Here is a 17,938-nt window from a genome sequence, read left to right on the forward strand (position 1 = left end):
TTTTTTTTTTTGGTATCAGGGATCGAATTTAAGACCTTGTGCTTGTGCTTGCAGGCAGGTTGCGGAACTACTGAGCTAAATCCCTAGCCCTCAACTTCTTTTTCTATTGGTAAAATATGTTACTGTTTTATTTCTGGGCATGGATTTGCAGGACGTACAACTACATTTTTGCTAACATCTTTCCCATTTATTTTTATGCAGCAAATAATTTCCAAAGTAGTTAAAGTAATGCCTGCTTTGTATAGCATTAATCTTTTTAATATTAAATGATTAAATGATGGTTGACTTTTACATAGGGTTTGCCATTTGCCAAACATTATTTTAGAAGCTTTACATATGTCTACACACAGCATACATGGTATGCAATGTGCTTACAAGCGTGTACTTGCCACACAGAAGCAGTCAGCAAATCTTAGATTTTATTATCAGCAGCAGAAGCAAATCTCTTGATAAACATTGTTTTCTTGATCTTTGCAAGATATACTTCCCCATCAGAAAAGAGATTATTACCTTATAATCCAAGGTATGAACCAGACATTAATGTACCATTTACATTATTCTTTAATGCTGTTAGCTTGATGAAAGAAGGCTTACAATAGTCTCTGCTCTCAAAAAATATGTTGGGATTGAGGCCTAGGCAGCAATAATGCCTTTATTAAGAATTCAGCCATTACATATTGAAATTAAATTTGTGTCTTTAAAGTAAACTTCAGCTTTTAAAAACAAATGTTGAAAATTTTTATAATTTACATTTTATAAATTTCATATATTTTAATTAATTCAGTACAAAATGTTCAGAAAGAAATACCTTTTTACAAAGTGAACACATTAGAAATTTTGTTAGGTAGTTAAACATTTTCAAACATTGTATTTTCCCTGGAAGAAAACTCATAAAATCATGTGTAAGTTGGTTTTGAGCTGATTCCAAGTTTGCATATTTAAAATATATTCAGAATTAAACAAAATGCCTATTATATCTCTATCCTGCTTAAATAGGACATTTTGTGTCATTCTCATTCTATATTTAGGAAAATTCAAAAGGCAAGCCAATGCATACAGAATGCCTTTTGAAGACTAACTTCATAAATTTGGGACACTACTGCCACTTTTAGGAAAATACTATTTGTTAGTTGGCTGTTTGAGCTCTGTTGAGGCTCAGTGAGATTTGGTGATTTATGTAGTAGTATCTTATGAATAATAAGCAGGACTACAGCAGGTCTTTTGTTTTATTAGGTGGTTGTCTTTGACATTCAACCCAGTGAAAATACTTTTGACAAAAGACCAGATGATTACTCTCATAGAGATAGAAGGTATTTGAGATATTTTATTACTGTCTCTTTGGAAGGAAGTAGTTGGCCCCAGTTGTCATTGCTAAGTACTCTGTCTCTATTATCTCTAGTATTGCACTTAGAATACTCTGTCACCCATCCAGTATTATGTCTCCAGGCTCTCCATAGTTATGTGCTACACCCCTTAGGATGGTGCTTGACCTGCTCAAATTGCTATGTGTATGTTAAAGAGAGGCTGGACTGGAGTTGATAATCTTGCTCTGGATCCATCAATAAGAGTGAAGTGTGTGCTCTGAGTTATCCTACACATTGTGGGAGATAGAATAAGGTGAGGTTCCTGCCCTCAACTAGTCTGGAATTTAATAGAAGATTACAGCATGTGTGACTAAATCCAGCTACCAGAAAGTTCTGAAAAGTGAAACATAAATGAAATTGGAGAAATCATGAAAAACTTTGCAGTGGAAAAAAATTAATCTCTTTAAATACAAGTAGAAAAGGAAGAACCATTTTATATGTCTGTCTGTGTGTTGGTCTGTCTGTCTACTTGTCTAGTGCTGGGGACTGAATCCAGGGTTTTGCACATGCTAAGCCTGTCTAAGGCTTGTTGGTGAGTTAATTATGGCGTATCTTTTGGTTTATGTAAATACTGAGAAGTAAGATTGAGTAGATAGGGTGGAGCCAAATTATGGGATTTAAAATAATATGGGGTAATTACAGCTGAGAATTTTTATTGAGGTGGCTTTAAAAGTTTTTGAGGGCTAGGGATGTAGCTCAGTGGTAGAGTAGCCTAGTGTGTGTAAGGCACTGGCTTCATCCTAACGCTCGGAGGAAGTTTTTGAGCCAGAGAATGGTATCTAATCCTGGCTGTATGTAAGGAACAGTGATTTCAAGATAGAATGACATCAGTCCTCCTGCTCAGATTCTGGTACAAGCAGTGTTAGCTGGCAGTGTTGCAGGGGTCTGTACTGATCCAGAAATGGAGTGAAAATGAAGGCAAGATTAGAGAGATTTTGATAGAGTTTATTAATAAACTTGAAATAGGTAAAGGAGAGAGATGAATTAGGTACACTTTCCATGCTTTTGGACTGAAATATAATAAGGGACATGCCATGGACAGAAGTGGGATTGCAGGAAGATTGGCTGTGGGGAAAAGTTATGGTTACTTGGACATAATTAAATATGAATTCTCAGTAAGGTTAAGTTGAAATGTTAACAAGTAGTAGAAACCTGGGACTACTTGTTAGATGAAAAGATAGGGCTAGAAAATTCAGGTGTGTTTCTCAGCCCTGTTTAGTGTTGCTTAAAGCCATGGAGGAGGATGAGCTTACTTAAGAGCTCATAGACAGGTGTTTAAAAACTGGCCTCACGCATAACTTGGGTATATCAGAAAGAGTTCTTCATATGCATGTGGACTGAAATTATTTTAAAAGTCAATTTTCCCCTGGTAATAAAAAAGCATGTAATATTTTAGGAAGGTGCAAAATATAATTCTTTGTACTTTAGTGACTTTCCTTCCAGGCTTTTTTCTTATGCATAAAAAGGTACAGAAAATACGTACATAAACACACATATATATATTGTATATATATTATATATAATATGTATGTGTGTGTATATAGGGTCATGGACTATATGCTCTTATAGCTTCTTAAAATTTTATATGCTAATTTCTTTTGTCATGAATTACTGTCATAATACTCTAAGGCTGTATTTTTCTCATCATTTGAATTTATCATTTAATTACAGTTGTATATATTGAACATACAGGTTGCTTTTGATTGTTTTGCTTTTAATAATATTACAGTAAGGTTTTGTGAAAGATATAATCTTCATCTATTACTTAGATATGGAGCTTTCTAAAAACAGAGACCTCTGTATGTTCATACCTAGAGGACTACCTGCACATAGTATTTGCTTAATTAAAAAAAATAAGATTGAGTGCTAGGCATGGTGATGTATGCCTGTAATCTGAGCACAGAGGAGACTGAGGAAGTTTGAGGCCAGCCTGGGTAAATTAGCGAGGCCCGTGTCTCAAAATAAAAAAAAGGGATGGGGATTCAGCTCAGGGGTAGAGCACTAGGGTGATTCCCCAATACCACTCACAAAAGTAGTTTGAAAGAACATTAAATGTTTGATTTTTCATTCTTTCTGATTTCCTGTATACCTTGGAACTTTTGATTGTGATTTAGCCGTCCATATAAAGCTGGCTGTAATGAAACTGTTGGCCATCTTTGGCCATAAACAGGCATTACTATTTCTATCACAGTTGTATTTGTATAATATCTGCATTAATAAATTTGTATTCTGATTTCTGCTGAAATCTTGGTTAACTTTATTGGCTTCTAAAGGAAGGAGCTACCGTAGTGATGCTGGTAGCAGCAACTGAAAGTGTGAGGTTGAGGATTGGGCCAGAGTCATGGGCAGTAGTCAGGGTCGTGAATGCCTGGGAAGGTAGCTTTCAGCAGGTAGAGACTCCCAGCAGTGCCACACTTCCCAGTTTAAATCCTTGTGGTACCATAAAAAGACAGATGTTTGACTCTTCTCAAATAATATTTTAACAAATTTTGAGATGGCAAAGGCATTGTGTGTCTGGCATCTTTTTTCTGAAAGTACATTTTATTGCTACTCAGAAATTGCAGACCTAAGTTCTTTGGAATATATAACTTGCTGACCGTACTATCAATGTATTACTTCCTTTTGCTTAATAGTATAGGGATCCTGATTATTTTTCGATTGACTTTTCCAGATTTTGGAAGGAGAGTAAAAAGGACATGTTAACAGTGTAATTGTAAAAGAGACGGAGCTAATGGCGATAATGATAATGGTGTTTTCAAATTGACCACTTACCATGTGTCTGGTCCTTTCCTAGGTTCATGACATGTAGTAACTCACAACAATCCTTTCAGCTGGTGAGAAAACCAAGGTTCAGACAGGCGATCACACAGCAAGCAGAAATGGAATCAGAGATTCCTTCTCAGGCAGTCTAATTGCACACTTAGAAGTGGATTCATGAGATATTTATCAACTTGGTATCTCAAGAAGTATTAATTCATTTGTAGTTCAAAACTCTGTTTTTAAGATGTGATGGTGAAAGCTAGGCATATGCAGGCCTAGCACTTGAGAAGCTGAAGAAAGAGGATTGGGAGTTTGAGACCAGCTTGGACTACTTATGGAGACTCTGCCTCAAAACAAACAAACAAACAAAAACAAAGCCAGAAAAACAAACAAAAAACCCCCCAAATGTGATGATGAGAGAATGGGAAGACACCTTTTCACTGTGATATGTGAGCTTACTTATATCCTTTTAGGATGGGAGCAAAGCTTAGAGTTACGATTTGCTTGATAGAAGAATATGGTGATCAGGCTTCCATCAGAAGAGCTTTGAATCTTTGTGAGTGGACCATAGCCTGTGAAAGACTTCAGGAAATCCATATCCTTTAATTCAGTCCCTCATATGTCGTATGCAAATATTTGGAGAGTGGTGTCCGGACAGTGGTTTTTAAAATTCTACAGAGGGCTCCACCTAGTTTTTGAGCTTTAATAGACGGTATCCAGTTCAGATAGTGCCATCCTAAAAGACTGCAATGTAGGAGTTTATGCAATATTTGGGAAGTAGCTAAATGTGTCTGAAAACTGTTTACTCACTAGCTTTCTGTTAAAAAAAATTCCTCTTCTGAATCTTTATTTTGAATTTAAAGCATTCTCACTGGTCCACAAGGCAGTTTTCTTTAGGTTACTTTTACTGCTTTGACTATTGTCTATTTTCAGATATAATTTTCTCTAACCTGTGGCTTACTTATTCATTTAGCTATAGATTAAGACTTACATGAATAAAGGGCAATGTACTTAGTCTAAAAATTAGAAGATTAAGTGAGTAAACAAAAAGAGAATAAAATAGCTTCTTACCCATCCAGTTTTGAGTAGACTTAGCACGGAGTTGGAATGACCATAGGACGGATAGTGCTGAGGTGATGCACTGTAAGCTATTAGACGGATGACTTAGGGTGTGTATGTTAATGGAAAAGTTCTAAAACTTTGCTATGGGCCTTAAATGTTACACTTTTTTTCTCTGTTGCTTCTCCCCTAAAGAAGGAATAGGAAAGTAGCTCTTTTCCCTTCTTTGGATGGTTATAATCAAGGATTAATATTAATTAGCTGTTTTGAGGCACCATACCGATTGAATTCCCTCTTTATCCTGGAAAGAAAGCCAGACTACTCTGTTAGCTGACTGAATCTGTGCTTTTTGAGACTTCGTGCAACTTCTGTGTATTCAGGGGTGGGATCATCTTGTCAACAGCCAAATGCCCTGAGAGATGGAGAAATTAATCACTTAGGAGAAATTAATCCCCTGAATGGGGTTTCTTTTTAAAGTGTCACATCCTGCCCTCCTTCTGTGCACACCCAGTACATGAGAGAAAGGTTGCACTTGCTTGTTCTTTGGCAGAAGATTCTGTCAGAATTCGTCGTGGACACTGTTTTCTATGTGGCTAGAACAGATGGTTGCTCTTTAACTTGTTCCGAAGTCTCTACTGTGTGCTGAAAACTTAGGCAGCTTTACATGGACTGTAAAAGAAAGACATATAGAAATAGCTCAGTGGTTCTGCTGGTACCCCCCCACCCCAAAAAAGTTGGAAAGCAACAATGAGTTCACGGGTTAGAAAGCTGAAATGTGTGATTTTTGTAAACTATGTCTTTCTTTAATTTCACTGAAATTAGCCTTGATGTATGAGAAACTTTTTTTTTTGGTACCAGGGATCGAACTCAGGACTTTGTGCTTATGAGGCAAGCGGCAGAACCACTGAGCTAAATCCCCGGCTGTGAAAAACTTCTTTAACAACATGCTCATGAATTTATGCTGTATCGAGAAAACACTCTGTGTGTGTGTGTGCACACGTGTGTTTCATATACTTGTCTTTTTTTCTTCTAAAAAGGGTGGAATTTTCTACTCTTACCCTCTCTGTGGGAGGTTTTGGTTTATTTCATGGAGCAAATCCAATCATGAGAGGGGTCCTGGGCTAGGAGGAGCCTCGGATGGCTTCATTTCTAAATGTGTTACCTAGGTGAGTCTTGTCAGGTTTTTGAGCCTCAGGTTTTTATTTTTAAAATAGAGATAAGAATACTTGCCCACCTATCTCAGCAGTCAGTGTGCTGGTGAAGAGTTTTGGGCTGTTGAATCTAACAGGCTAGATTTGGTTTATAACTTTGAATAAGTTATGTGTCTTCCTTGAGCCCAAGTTTTTTGTAATGCAAAATGGCAGGTACATTATATGCCACATCTTAGGACCAATACGAAGATCAGAATTGAATAAGATAATCTACACTGAGTGTTAAGCATGTTGCCAGGCACCCAATTAATGTTGTCAGTTATTATATAATATACATATTTGTTTGGGATTTTGTGGTGCTGGTGACTAAACTCAGTGCCTTGCACATGCTAGGCAAATGTTCTACCATTGCGCTACATCCTCAGCCCATAGATTATATACAGTTACTAATACATTTGAAGTGGTATTAGCATTTAATAAAGTTAGCATATGGGATAGAGTGACCAGTGACCAGATTTTCAGGTTCTAATGGTAAGGTGTACTATTGCAGATTTATTGCTGAGAAAAGCTGGAAGTATAAGAAGGAAATAATTAAAAAATAGAATTTTATATTTTTAGAATAATAAATATTAACAGCAAGACCTTATCTAGATCATCTATGTTTCTGTTTCAGCTTTTTTTCTCTATTTGGATAATGTATTTTGAGGAAAAATATTGTTACTGTTTTATAAAATTGAAACAAAAGTCCATGTAGTCTGTAGGACCTAGGGCTAAGTAAGCACTTCTTTCTGATATTTCTCTTAGAAATACCCTTTTTTGGGGGATTAGATAAAAGACACTGTAATTTGTAAGGAGAAAAGTATGGTCTATAGGTGAGGAGTAATCTAAATCTTAAGAACTTCTCCCACATTTTAAGATACAGTACAATAGTGGAGAGCCAGCCATTACTGAGATTTTGAAGGTTATAGAAAGTCATAAAAATGACCCAGAAATGAATTCTGCTCTTTCCTTGCTAGTGCTTTTCATTAGGTCACTAGGAATGTGGCAGTGATCAGAGAGAACATGTCCTGTCTGTTTTGTGTCCTATTAATTCATCACATTCAGCACATAGCCTGAATTCACCAAGTATCTACTGTGTGGTAGTGTTGGGCTTGGAAGCTTGTGACCCTTGGATGAATAATCAATAACTATGGTTTCATGCTGCAGTTTCTGAAAGATAGGTGGAGAAATGTTGGGGTACCTGAAATCTGCATTTCTGAAATATTGGTGACTTACATAACTTAAAAGATTTTCTTTTTCCTCTTACTAAGAAAGTGTGATGTAGGCTCTGAGAAATCTCCACTAATATTCTCTCAGTTCAAGCCCTTATTGTCTCCTTCTGGGCCATTTTTTTTTTGGTACTGGGGATTGAACATGGCTTGCAAGGCAGGCCACCAAACTGCTGAGCTAAATCCCCAGCCCTCTGGGTCATTTTATTTAACTCCAAACTGCTAGGTCAGCCTCTCTTCCCTTCCTACTCTCTTCCTCTGTCCTTGGAGTGTCACTAGCAGCTACTGCATCTATTTTGATGCCCCAGTAATTTATCTAAAATGTAAACTGGACCCTATCATTTCCAGTCTTAAAATCTTTAAGATGGCTTTCTTGTCACTTTTCAAAATACTGTTTGAAAAGTTCTAAAGGGATAGGGAAATGGGAGGGGTCGGGGAAAGGAAAGAGGGAAAGGAAAAAATGTGAGAAAAGGAAAAAATAGAAACAAAGTCTGTAAATAGGGAGGAGTGGAGGATTCAAGGGAGGGCAGAGGAATGGGGAAAAAAATAACCAAGATATATCATGTAAAGGTACAAGTTCCCAATGATGAATGTAAGTGTATTGTATGCCTAAAATGTACCAGTAAACAGTGTGAAAAAAAAAAACTACCCATATTCCTTGGCATCAGATTCATGGTCTTTCTCAGTTTTATCCCTGGATTCTTTTCCGCTCAGTGTCTTCTACCATTTTGTCTCTTTCCTGCGGATACAATTGTTTACAGTTCTGGACTCTCTTACATTATGAAAGTCTTTGGTATTTTCAACTCCATCATCCCTATAGTGTACCTAGTTGTATGGTTGTTACTTGTTTATACATTTGTCTTTGAAGGTGGGTATTGTGTATCATTTCACTTTGTGTTCTACCCACACTGCCAGAACATAGTATGCATTCTCTGAATGTTTGTCAAATAAATGGATAAGGGATTAAAGATGCTTCCACGTGTTGACAGTGTGTGATTAGCAACACTCCCATTTCTTAACTGTATTATACAATATCTGTAAGCCAGTTTTATAAACCTAATAATCTTTTTATAGTTACAGGGAACTTAAATATCTCATCCAACCCTTTAATTTTTAATTTTTCTCAATGGATGAACTCAAAACCAAGACACTGAATTACTTAGACATGGAAAAGCAGCTGACTCGTGTTCCTATCAGGACTAACTCTGGCCTGCCTGCTTGAGCCCCCTGGCCATGATCAGGCCTAACCAGTTGACATGTCACAAGGTTTCCAATGTGATGAAAGGAGTTATTTTAGCTTTGTGATATTAAAAATGCTTTATTATGGAACAGTTTAAATACCTGCAAAAATAGAACAGTTGTCAAGCCTTGACTGTCTTGTTCCATCTATGTCTATACGCACTCCCCTTTGTATTATTTTGCAGCAATCCTTGATGTTATATTGGTGTTTTTTGTTGTTTTTTTTTCTGAGACAAGGTATTGCCATGTAGTTTAGGCTAGTCTTGAACTCACCATGTAACCCAGGTTGTCATCGAACTTGCAGTGATCCTCCTGCCTCAGCCTCCCAAGTGCTGGGATCACAGGTGTGCACCATGGCGTGGACCACCATGACCAACTAATGTTATTTTCTGGAAATATTTTATTATGTATAGGATATGTTATTATATCTTCTAAATATGGGTTCCTCTGGTATGCTGGGTAGTCCTAGCAGAGTGACGAAGCCCCTTTGAAGACAGGTTTCAGAGGACTGGCAGCCTCTCCCCCACCTGTGGTCACTTGGCTTTTCTCCTTCAGCTCTTCCAGGTGGGTCACTCTCACTGGGCCCATCTCTCAGAGCCTCCTTCCTTCATGATTCCTGGGGAGAGTTGTGCTTTTTATTTACATTCTGTAAGAGCTAGGATGTAGGAAAGGGGAGTAAACACTTGTTAGTGAAAAGCAGAATAGTCTGTATAAAGCCAAGTAGTTTTAAAAAAATACTTATTCATAAAAACCTTTACAATTTCTTGGAGTCTTTGTCATTTTAAAATTTCTCAAAATGACAACAAACTTCAAATTATTATTATTATTTTTTCTCTTTTATTTTATTGGTACATTTTAGGTACAGTACAGTTTTCACCCCCTCCTCCCCTCCTCGTTTACAAACACTTTATTTCCATTTTTTCATTTTCTCATATTTTTTTTCTTTTCCCTTATTACCTTTCCCACTTCCCCTACACCTTTAGCCCTTTTCTTCCTATTTCACACTGTCAGTTGTCTCATTAGGATCTTATGTACTATTATAGTTTTTCACACCAGAGAAACTATTTGGTATTTGCACATGTGTGACTTATTTATTTCACTTACGAGTATATCCTCAATATGTATCCATTTTCCTATGAATTAATCTATTTTTCATTCTTTATGGTTGAGTAGTATTCCATTTTATAGAAAAACCACATCTTCTTTATCCACTTTCCAACTGATGGGCAAATGGGCTGTTTCCAAGTTTTAGCTATTACAAACTGTGCCGCTATAAACATAGATGAACTAAGAGTTTATCGATTTTATTTATTTTTTCAAAACCACTCTTTGATTCATTTATTTTTTGTATCATTTTCTTAGTTTCCATTGCATTGATTTATGCTCTCATCTTTATAATTTCTTCTCTTGTTTGAGCTTTGGGGTTTTCTTGCTCTTGTTTTTCTAGTAGTCTAAGATTCATCATTAGGTTGTTTATTTGAGCTCGCTCTGTTTTCCTAGTGTGGGCATTCAGTGCTATGAATTTTCCACATAGAACTGCTTTCATTGTGTCCCATAGATTCCTGTATGTTGTATTGATATTTTCATTTATTTGTAAAAATTATTATAAGTTATAGACATATGAATTATAGAGAAAAATGCAAGGAACATTCATGCGGGTGTGCTGCACAACTTTATCAAGTCAGTGTTTTGCCATATATGCCTCGGCTTTTATTTAAGTAATAAAACATTACATATAGAATTGAGATGTCTTGGTAATCCTTTCGCTCCTTAGAAACAACTATTACTCTGGATGTACATTTTTTACTGTTCTTAGGTTGAGTAAAGTCTTGTGTTTTATAAGGCAATTTTACCTTTTTCTTTTATCTTTGAAGTATGTAAAAAACTATATGGACTACTTTATTTGACTTCTAAAATATAGGTAACCCAAAGCAAAGAAGGGAAACGAAAAAATATGAGAAATGAAAAATGAAACAAAGACTTTGTATATAGGGAAGTGTGGAGGGGGTGAAGGGAGGGCAGGGGTATAGGGAAAAAATAAGAACCAAGATATGTCATGTAAAGGTACAAGATCCCAGTGATGAATGTAACTGTACTGTATACCTGAAAAGTACCGATAAACTCAATGAAAAAACACACAAAAAAAAGAAAGTTCAAGGTCCCCAGTTTGATCCCTGGTACCAAAACAAAGAATAGATAACCCACCAAATTGTCTCAGTTTCACGTAGTGCAAAGCTATCAGGTGTGAAATGTAGTATTTTATGATTTATAATTTATCATCTTATAACAGTCAAGTATACACCAAGTAATAGGAAGGAACCTCAGGGGGCTAAATGGTCCTAGTGTACTGATTTTAGTGAAACTGTCTTAAACCAACTCATATGTAAGTTTTCTGTCCATTTGCAAAGAAAATGATTGTAGAAGGAAGAGCTATCTACCTTCTGTGAGAAAGGTTTTTCTGGAATGATAAAATGGGAAAGAAGTCATAGAGATGTTTTGCTTTGTATATTATTATACTGCTTTAAAAATTGACTCATTTGAGTATTACACAATGTATACTTATGTTGAGACATCACATGGTATGCCATAAACACGTATATTTTTTGTGTCAATTTAAAGAATACATTTTTTAAAAATCAAAGAGTTTGCATATAATTTAAAATTTTAAAAGCAAGTTTCTGTCCTAATTCATCCTGAATAAATTTTCCCACTGTGTGGGAGATTGGAAGGAGATTCAGTGCTTATCCTGTTTATTCAACTAAAAAAAAATACTTTTCCCATTTAAAAAAAAAATCTAGTTCTGGTAAAAACTTCTGACTCAGTAATTTTGGAAAGAACTACCTCTTTCCACAAATAGATGAGCCCACATACTAGGTTTTTTGAGTGGACCAGTAAATTTCCGTGATGTTAGAAAACTGGGTGGAGTTTATGTGGTTGTAAGAATAGGGCCTTTTAAGGCATGTACAGGGAGCAGGATCATAGCCTATGAGCTACAAAGTAGTGGGAGAGGTTACTCTAAGTGGTAGCCAGTTTATGGGTGTGATCTGAACAGCGAGAGATGCTTGCTCACACTGTCTTACCTGTGCATTAAGAGCAAGTTGAGATCATCACTTTTGTCTTCCCATAGGTTTCTAAGTAGTTGTCACTAAGTTTTGATTATTACCAGGTATGTAAATAAGCTACAGCTAAGCTACCTGATATATTAGTTTTCATCATGCAGTGTAGCTTACTGTTTTCCCCTATTTGGAAGTCCTGTTTATATCAGAAAGGCTCACCTGTTTATATGGGTGAGTTGCATTTTATTTCAACAATACAGCAAGCTCTTGGAGTGCTCCTGTCATATCTTACTGTTTGGCTTTCTTCCTGCTAGTATGGTGTGTGTATGTGACAGGTGCTAATGTGTAATTATTTGATCACCCTTGCCTAAAGCCAGTGAAACTATTAACTGGTTTCGTCTGGATTTTCCCATTTGTGGTCATCCTGAAAGCAAAAATTTTACAAACACTGCTAAGTTTATCGAATACCTTATTTTGTTTTCTAAAATCAGTAACAGATTGTTAGTTTGGATGTAGCTTTTTAAAGGTGTACCCCTGGTGTTAGAAAGATGTTGGCTAAAGAACTGAAATGAAGCTGTGGTTAAATCCTGGGTTTGAAATAGGCTTTCTTTCTTTTCTTTTCTTCCTTTTTTAAAAATTGGTACATTTTAGGTACACAATACAGTTACATTCATCATTGGGATCTTGTACCTTTACATGATGTATCTTGGTTCTTTTTTTCCCCATTATCCTTCCCTCCCTTCACCTGCTGCACCCTTCCCTAGTTACAGAGACTTTATTTCCATTTTGTTCTTTTCTCCTATTTTTTCATTTCCCTTCTTAGCTTTCCCCACCCCTCCTACTTCCCCTACACCTTTAGACATTTTTTTCCTATTACACAGTATCAGTTATACATTTTGATTCTTATTTACACTTTTAGTTTATCCCATCAGAGAAACTTATTTGGTATTTACACCTGTGTCCTATTTATTTCACTTAAGAGTATGTCCTCAATGTGCATCCACTTAGCTATAAATGTCTCTAGTTTCTTGTTCTTTATGGCTGAGTGGTACTACATTTTATAAAAAAAGCCACATCTTTCTTTTCCAGTTGATGGTCAATTAGGCTATTTCCAAGTTTTAGCTATTACAAACTGTGCCGCTATAAACATGGGTGAGCATCACTGTGGTATGATTCTTTTAATTCTTTTGGGAAGATAACCAGCAAGGGAATAGCTAGGTTAGATGGGACTAATAATCCTAGTTATTTGAGGTATCTCCATATTGGTTTCCACAGTGGTTGCACCAGTCTGCACTCCCACCAACCATAAAGAAGGGTTCCTATCTCTCCTCAACCCCACCAACATTTATCATTGGTTGATTTCTTGATAGCAGCCATTCTTAATGGGGTGAGGTGCAATCTCAGTGCTGTTTTCTTCTGCATCTCTCAAATGACCAGTGATGTTGTGTTTTCATATGTTTATTTGCTGCTTTTACTTCTTTGTTTCATAAATGTCTGTTCATTCCAGATGCCTATTTTTGAATTGGGCTTATAAATTTGGGAGGGTCTGATTTTTTTGAGTTCTTTATATATTCTGGATAGTAGACCTTTGTCTGAAGAACAGCTGGTAAATTTTTTTTCCCACATTGTAGGTTGTCTCTAAGCTCTATTGGTGGTTTCTCTTGCAGTACAGAAGCTTTTTAAAAAGATGAGATCCCAGTTGTTGATTCTTTGTGCTAGTTCCCGTGCTACTGAAGATTTGTTCAGAAAGTCTTTTCCTATGCCAATGTCTTCAAGACTTCTACCTAACTTATCTTCCAACAAGTTTAGTGTTTCTGTTTTAATATTTAGATCTTTAATCCATTTGGATTTTAATGTAGTGCATGGTGAAAGATAGTCTTTGGCAAGTTGAAATCCAGTTTTTCTAACACAGTTTATTAAAGAGGCTATCTTTCCTCCAGTGAGGATGGCTGGCTCCTTTGTCAAAGATGAGGTAGCTGAGCATGTCTGGAGTTGTTTGTGCATCTTCTAATCTATTCAATGATCCTGGGGTCTGTTACTTTGCTAGTACCATGCTATTTTTATCATAGTGGCTTTGTAATATAGTTTCAAGTTGATATTATGATACCTGCTGCCATGTCTCTATTGCCTAGAATTGCTTTTGCTATTCTGGTTCCAAATGAATATTTGGATTGTTTTCTCTAGTTCAGTGAAATATACTGTTGGGTTTTCAACCAGGATTGCATTGAATCTGTATAGCAGTTTTAGAAGTATGGCCATTTTCACTATATTGATTCTTCCTACCCAGGAATAAGGGACATCTTTCCATTTTTTATATCCTCTTTGATCTCTTTTTTTTCAGTGTTGTAGTTCTCAATGTGTTTCGCTTCCTTCATTACATTGATTCCTACATATTTCATTTTTTTCATATTTCATATTTTGGATGCTATTATGAAAGGGATTGTTTTTCTATAATTTCTCTCTCAGTGATTCTGTTATTTGTGTACAAGAAGGCTATTGATTTTTGATTGTTGACCTTGTATCCTCCAACTCTACTGAGAGTGTCAGTTAAGTCTAGAAGTCTTTTGGTGGAGTTTTTTGGGTCTTCTATGTAGAGTATCATATCAGCAAATAATGACAGTTTAATTTCTTCCTTTCCTATCTTTATTGCTTTTATTTCTTTCTCTTGTCTAATTGCTGTGGTTAATGTATCCAAAACTAAATATTGAACAGGAGTGGTGACAGTGGACATCCTTGTCTTGTTCCTGATTTTAGTGTGAAGGTTTTCAGTTTTTGAGGATTTAGTATGATATTGACTGTTGGTTTTTCATAGATAGCCTTTATCAAGTTGAGGTAAAGATTGTGTATTCCAATTTTCTGCAGGGTTTTTATCATGAATGGGTGTTGAATTTTGTTGGTTGCTTTTTCTGCATCTGTTGAGATGATCATATGGTTTTTGTCTGTTAATATAGTATATTACATTTATTGATTTATGTATGTTGAACCATCCTTGCATCCCCGGGATAAATCCAATTTGGTCAGGGTGTATGACCTTCTTGATGACCCTCTATATTCTATTTGCCAGTATCTTATTGAGGATTTTTGCATCTATGTTCATTAGTGATATTGGCCTATAGTTCTCTTTGTTGGTTGGATCTTTCCCTGGTTTTGGAATCAAAGTAACACTTACTTCTAGAAATGAATTTGGAAAATTTCACTGAAAAGTTTCAAAAGTAATGTCAGTAGTTCTTCTCTAAATATTTTGTAGAATTCAGCAGTGAAGCCATCACAATTTGGGCTTTTCTTTGTTGTAAATTTTTAATTACATTTTCAATTTCACTGATTGTAATTGGGGTGTTTAGAATTTTTGTATCTTCTTCAACTTCGGTAATTCATATGTATCTAGAAATCTGTCCAATTCTGTATTTTCCATTTTATTAGAGTACAGGTTCTCGATAATAGGTATTGATGATCCTCTGGATTTCTGTTGGATCTGTTTTGACTTTACCTTTTTTGTTCCTAATTGTATGGATCTAAGCGTTTTCTTTCCTTGTTTTGATAAGGTTGGTTAAGGGTTTATCCATTTTATTTTTTCTTTCAAAAAACCAACTCTGATTCGTTAATTTTTTTTTTTTTTGGTATTTTTCCTCTTAGTCTCAATTGCATTGATTTCTGCTCTGATCTTTATAATTTCCTCTCTTGTATGAGCTTTGTGTTTGTCTTGCTCTTTTTCTAGAAGCTTAAGGTTTAGCATTAGGTTGTTTATTTGAACTCACTGCTTTTCTAGTGTGGGCATTCACTACTTTAAATTTACCTCATAGAACTGCTTTCATTGTGTCCCATAGATTCCTGTGTGTTGTATTGGCATTATCATTAAATTGTAAAAACTATCTAATTTCTTCTTTAATTTCCTCTGTGACCCATTGGTTGTTTAGGAGAGTGTTATTCAATTTCCATGTGTTAGTGAAATTCTTGAGATTTCTTTTGCTATTGATCTACAGTTTAATTGCACTGTAGTCTGATAATATATGTACATGGGATAACTTCAACTCCTTTGCATTTCCTTAAACATATTCTATGAGCTAGTATGTGGTCTACTTTGGAGAATGATCTGTGGGCAGCCAAAAAGAATGTATATTCTGATTTTGTGGGGTGGAACATTCTATAGATGTCTATTAAGTCCATTTGTTCAAAAGCTTTGTTCAGTTGTAGTATTTTGTTGTTGATTTTTTTGTCTAGAATATCTATTTGTGACAGTGATTTTTTTTTTTTTTTTTTAAGACAAGGCCTTACTATGTAGTTCAGGCTGGCCTGAACTTACAGCAATCCTCCTGTCTCAGCCTCCCGAGTGCTGGCCCTAGAGGAGTTTGCCACCTTACCTAGCTTGCTTTTCTTCTTTTTAAGGAGATGATACCACATAAAAAGCCCTGTAGTATTTTAAATTTAATAAGTAGATTCCAAAATCCACAGGAAAAACTATAATAATCTTGGGGTAAGCCTTTCCAATCAGATGTCAAAATATGTTACAGAACTATAAAAATAGAATGGCTTGGTTTAGCTAGGATAAGAGAATAAATAATAATAATAATGAATAATTTAATGGAAGACAGTCGTCTCAAAATGGACTGTTTTCAAATATAAAAGTTATATAATAGCTCATACTTGTGCCTGTAAGTCTTAGGCACAGATTTTTTTTTCTCCTTAATTTTTAAAAATGTGTGCCGCATTTTTTTTAAGTATGACTTTTTAGTTTCGTGAAACTGTGGGATTGTTATTTTTCTACAAGTCTTATAATGGAAAGAGATGAAAATAAAATTTATTATAAAGAACTCGATGGTGTCAGGAACGTTTTATATTCAACAGAGAGAAGGGTTGAGGATATAGCTCAGTGGTAGAGCACTTGCCTAATGTGTAGGAGCCTCTAGGTTGGATCCCAAGCACAACAAAAAACAAAAAAAGAGGCTTCCTGGTCCTCTTTGTGTACCTCAGATAGAGTGTGCTTAGCATGTGTAAGGCCTGGGCTTCAAACCCCAGGGTAAGAAAGGGAGTGAGGGAAGCTTGGCTTACCTAATTAAAGCTCTGATAGGAGACCAAATTGTTGAAAGATTACAGGCTTAGGCTCCAGTATGAGGCAGACCAGGTTCTGTTTACTTTTTTTTTTTTTTTTGGTACTAGAGATTGAATTCAGGTTCTTGGCCTGTGAGGCAGGCAGCAGCACCACTGAGTTAAATCCCTGGCCCACTGGTGATATATTTTTGAGCTGGTGACTCTAAACCTGTTTCTTCATTCATAAACGTGGATAACACCTTCTTGGTGATTTTCAGAGATGAAAGAAAGTCATGCATGATAAACATTTAGCACTGTCCCTGCCCATAAGTGTTACCTATGGTTATACTTTGTATGAGAAAGGCCTTCACAAGCACTGTGAAAGGTTTCTGTTTTGAATTCTCAGATAGGAACTAGTTAAGAAGATTTTAGATACTTGAATTTTTCAAATCAGTTTTATGGTTTTCTTGAGGCAAGCAATTCTTCCCTTAGAAAATAGACTTACAGTTTAAGAACTTTTGATTATTCACTGAAAGAATAAAAGAACATCAGTACCAATTCCAGCTGCCCTTCTCTTATTTATAGGGAGAATTTGACCACGTTACTTGCTACAGGGAAGTTTATTTTTGTGGAAAGTATGAGAAGAATAAATGAGTTTGAATTTCAATGGAAGAGAATTAGGTTAGATGTAAGAACAACTTTCTGACCACAAGGCTGCCAAGCAGGTTAGAGAGACTCCTTTGTCACCGCCAGGAGATTGTGACAGAGGAACCCTCATTTTGGCTTCCTGAAGCTATTTCAGGGCTTCTTGAACCCATGTAAACGCACCACAGAGCAGGACTTTACCCCAGCTCCCTGCTGATGGTGTCTTTGCTAGGGTTTTGGCTGTCTTTGATGTTCGTTAATCTTGCTCATGCAGGAAAGTGTTCTGATACTTTTCTCTGTGTAGGTGAGGACAGGATAATATAGACAGTACATATTTTAAAAACCTGAAATGATTGCAGAAATTTCAGATA

General features: G+C 36.0%; 1 protein-coding gene across 1 annotated transcript in view; it reads left to right on the forward strand.

The window, feature by feature from the left end:
- Stk38l (serine/threonine kinase 38 like) overlaps positions 1–17,938 on the forward strand; it is a 76,018-nt gene that overhangs the window by 15,635 nt on the left and 42,445 nt on the right. The gene's annotated exons all lie outside the window — the stretch shown is intronic.

The sequence above is a fragment of the Fukomys damarensis genome, unplaced genomic scaffold (genome assembly GCF_012274545.1).
Source record: "Fukomys damarensis isolate Sample0158 unplaced genomic scaffold, DMR_v1.0_HiC HiC_scaffold_15, whole genome shotgun sequence".
NCBI classification, from domain to species: Eukaryota; Metazoa; Chordata; class Mammalia; order Rodentia; family Bathyergidae; genus Fukomys; species Fukomys damarensis.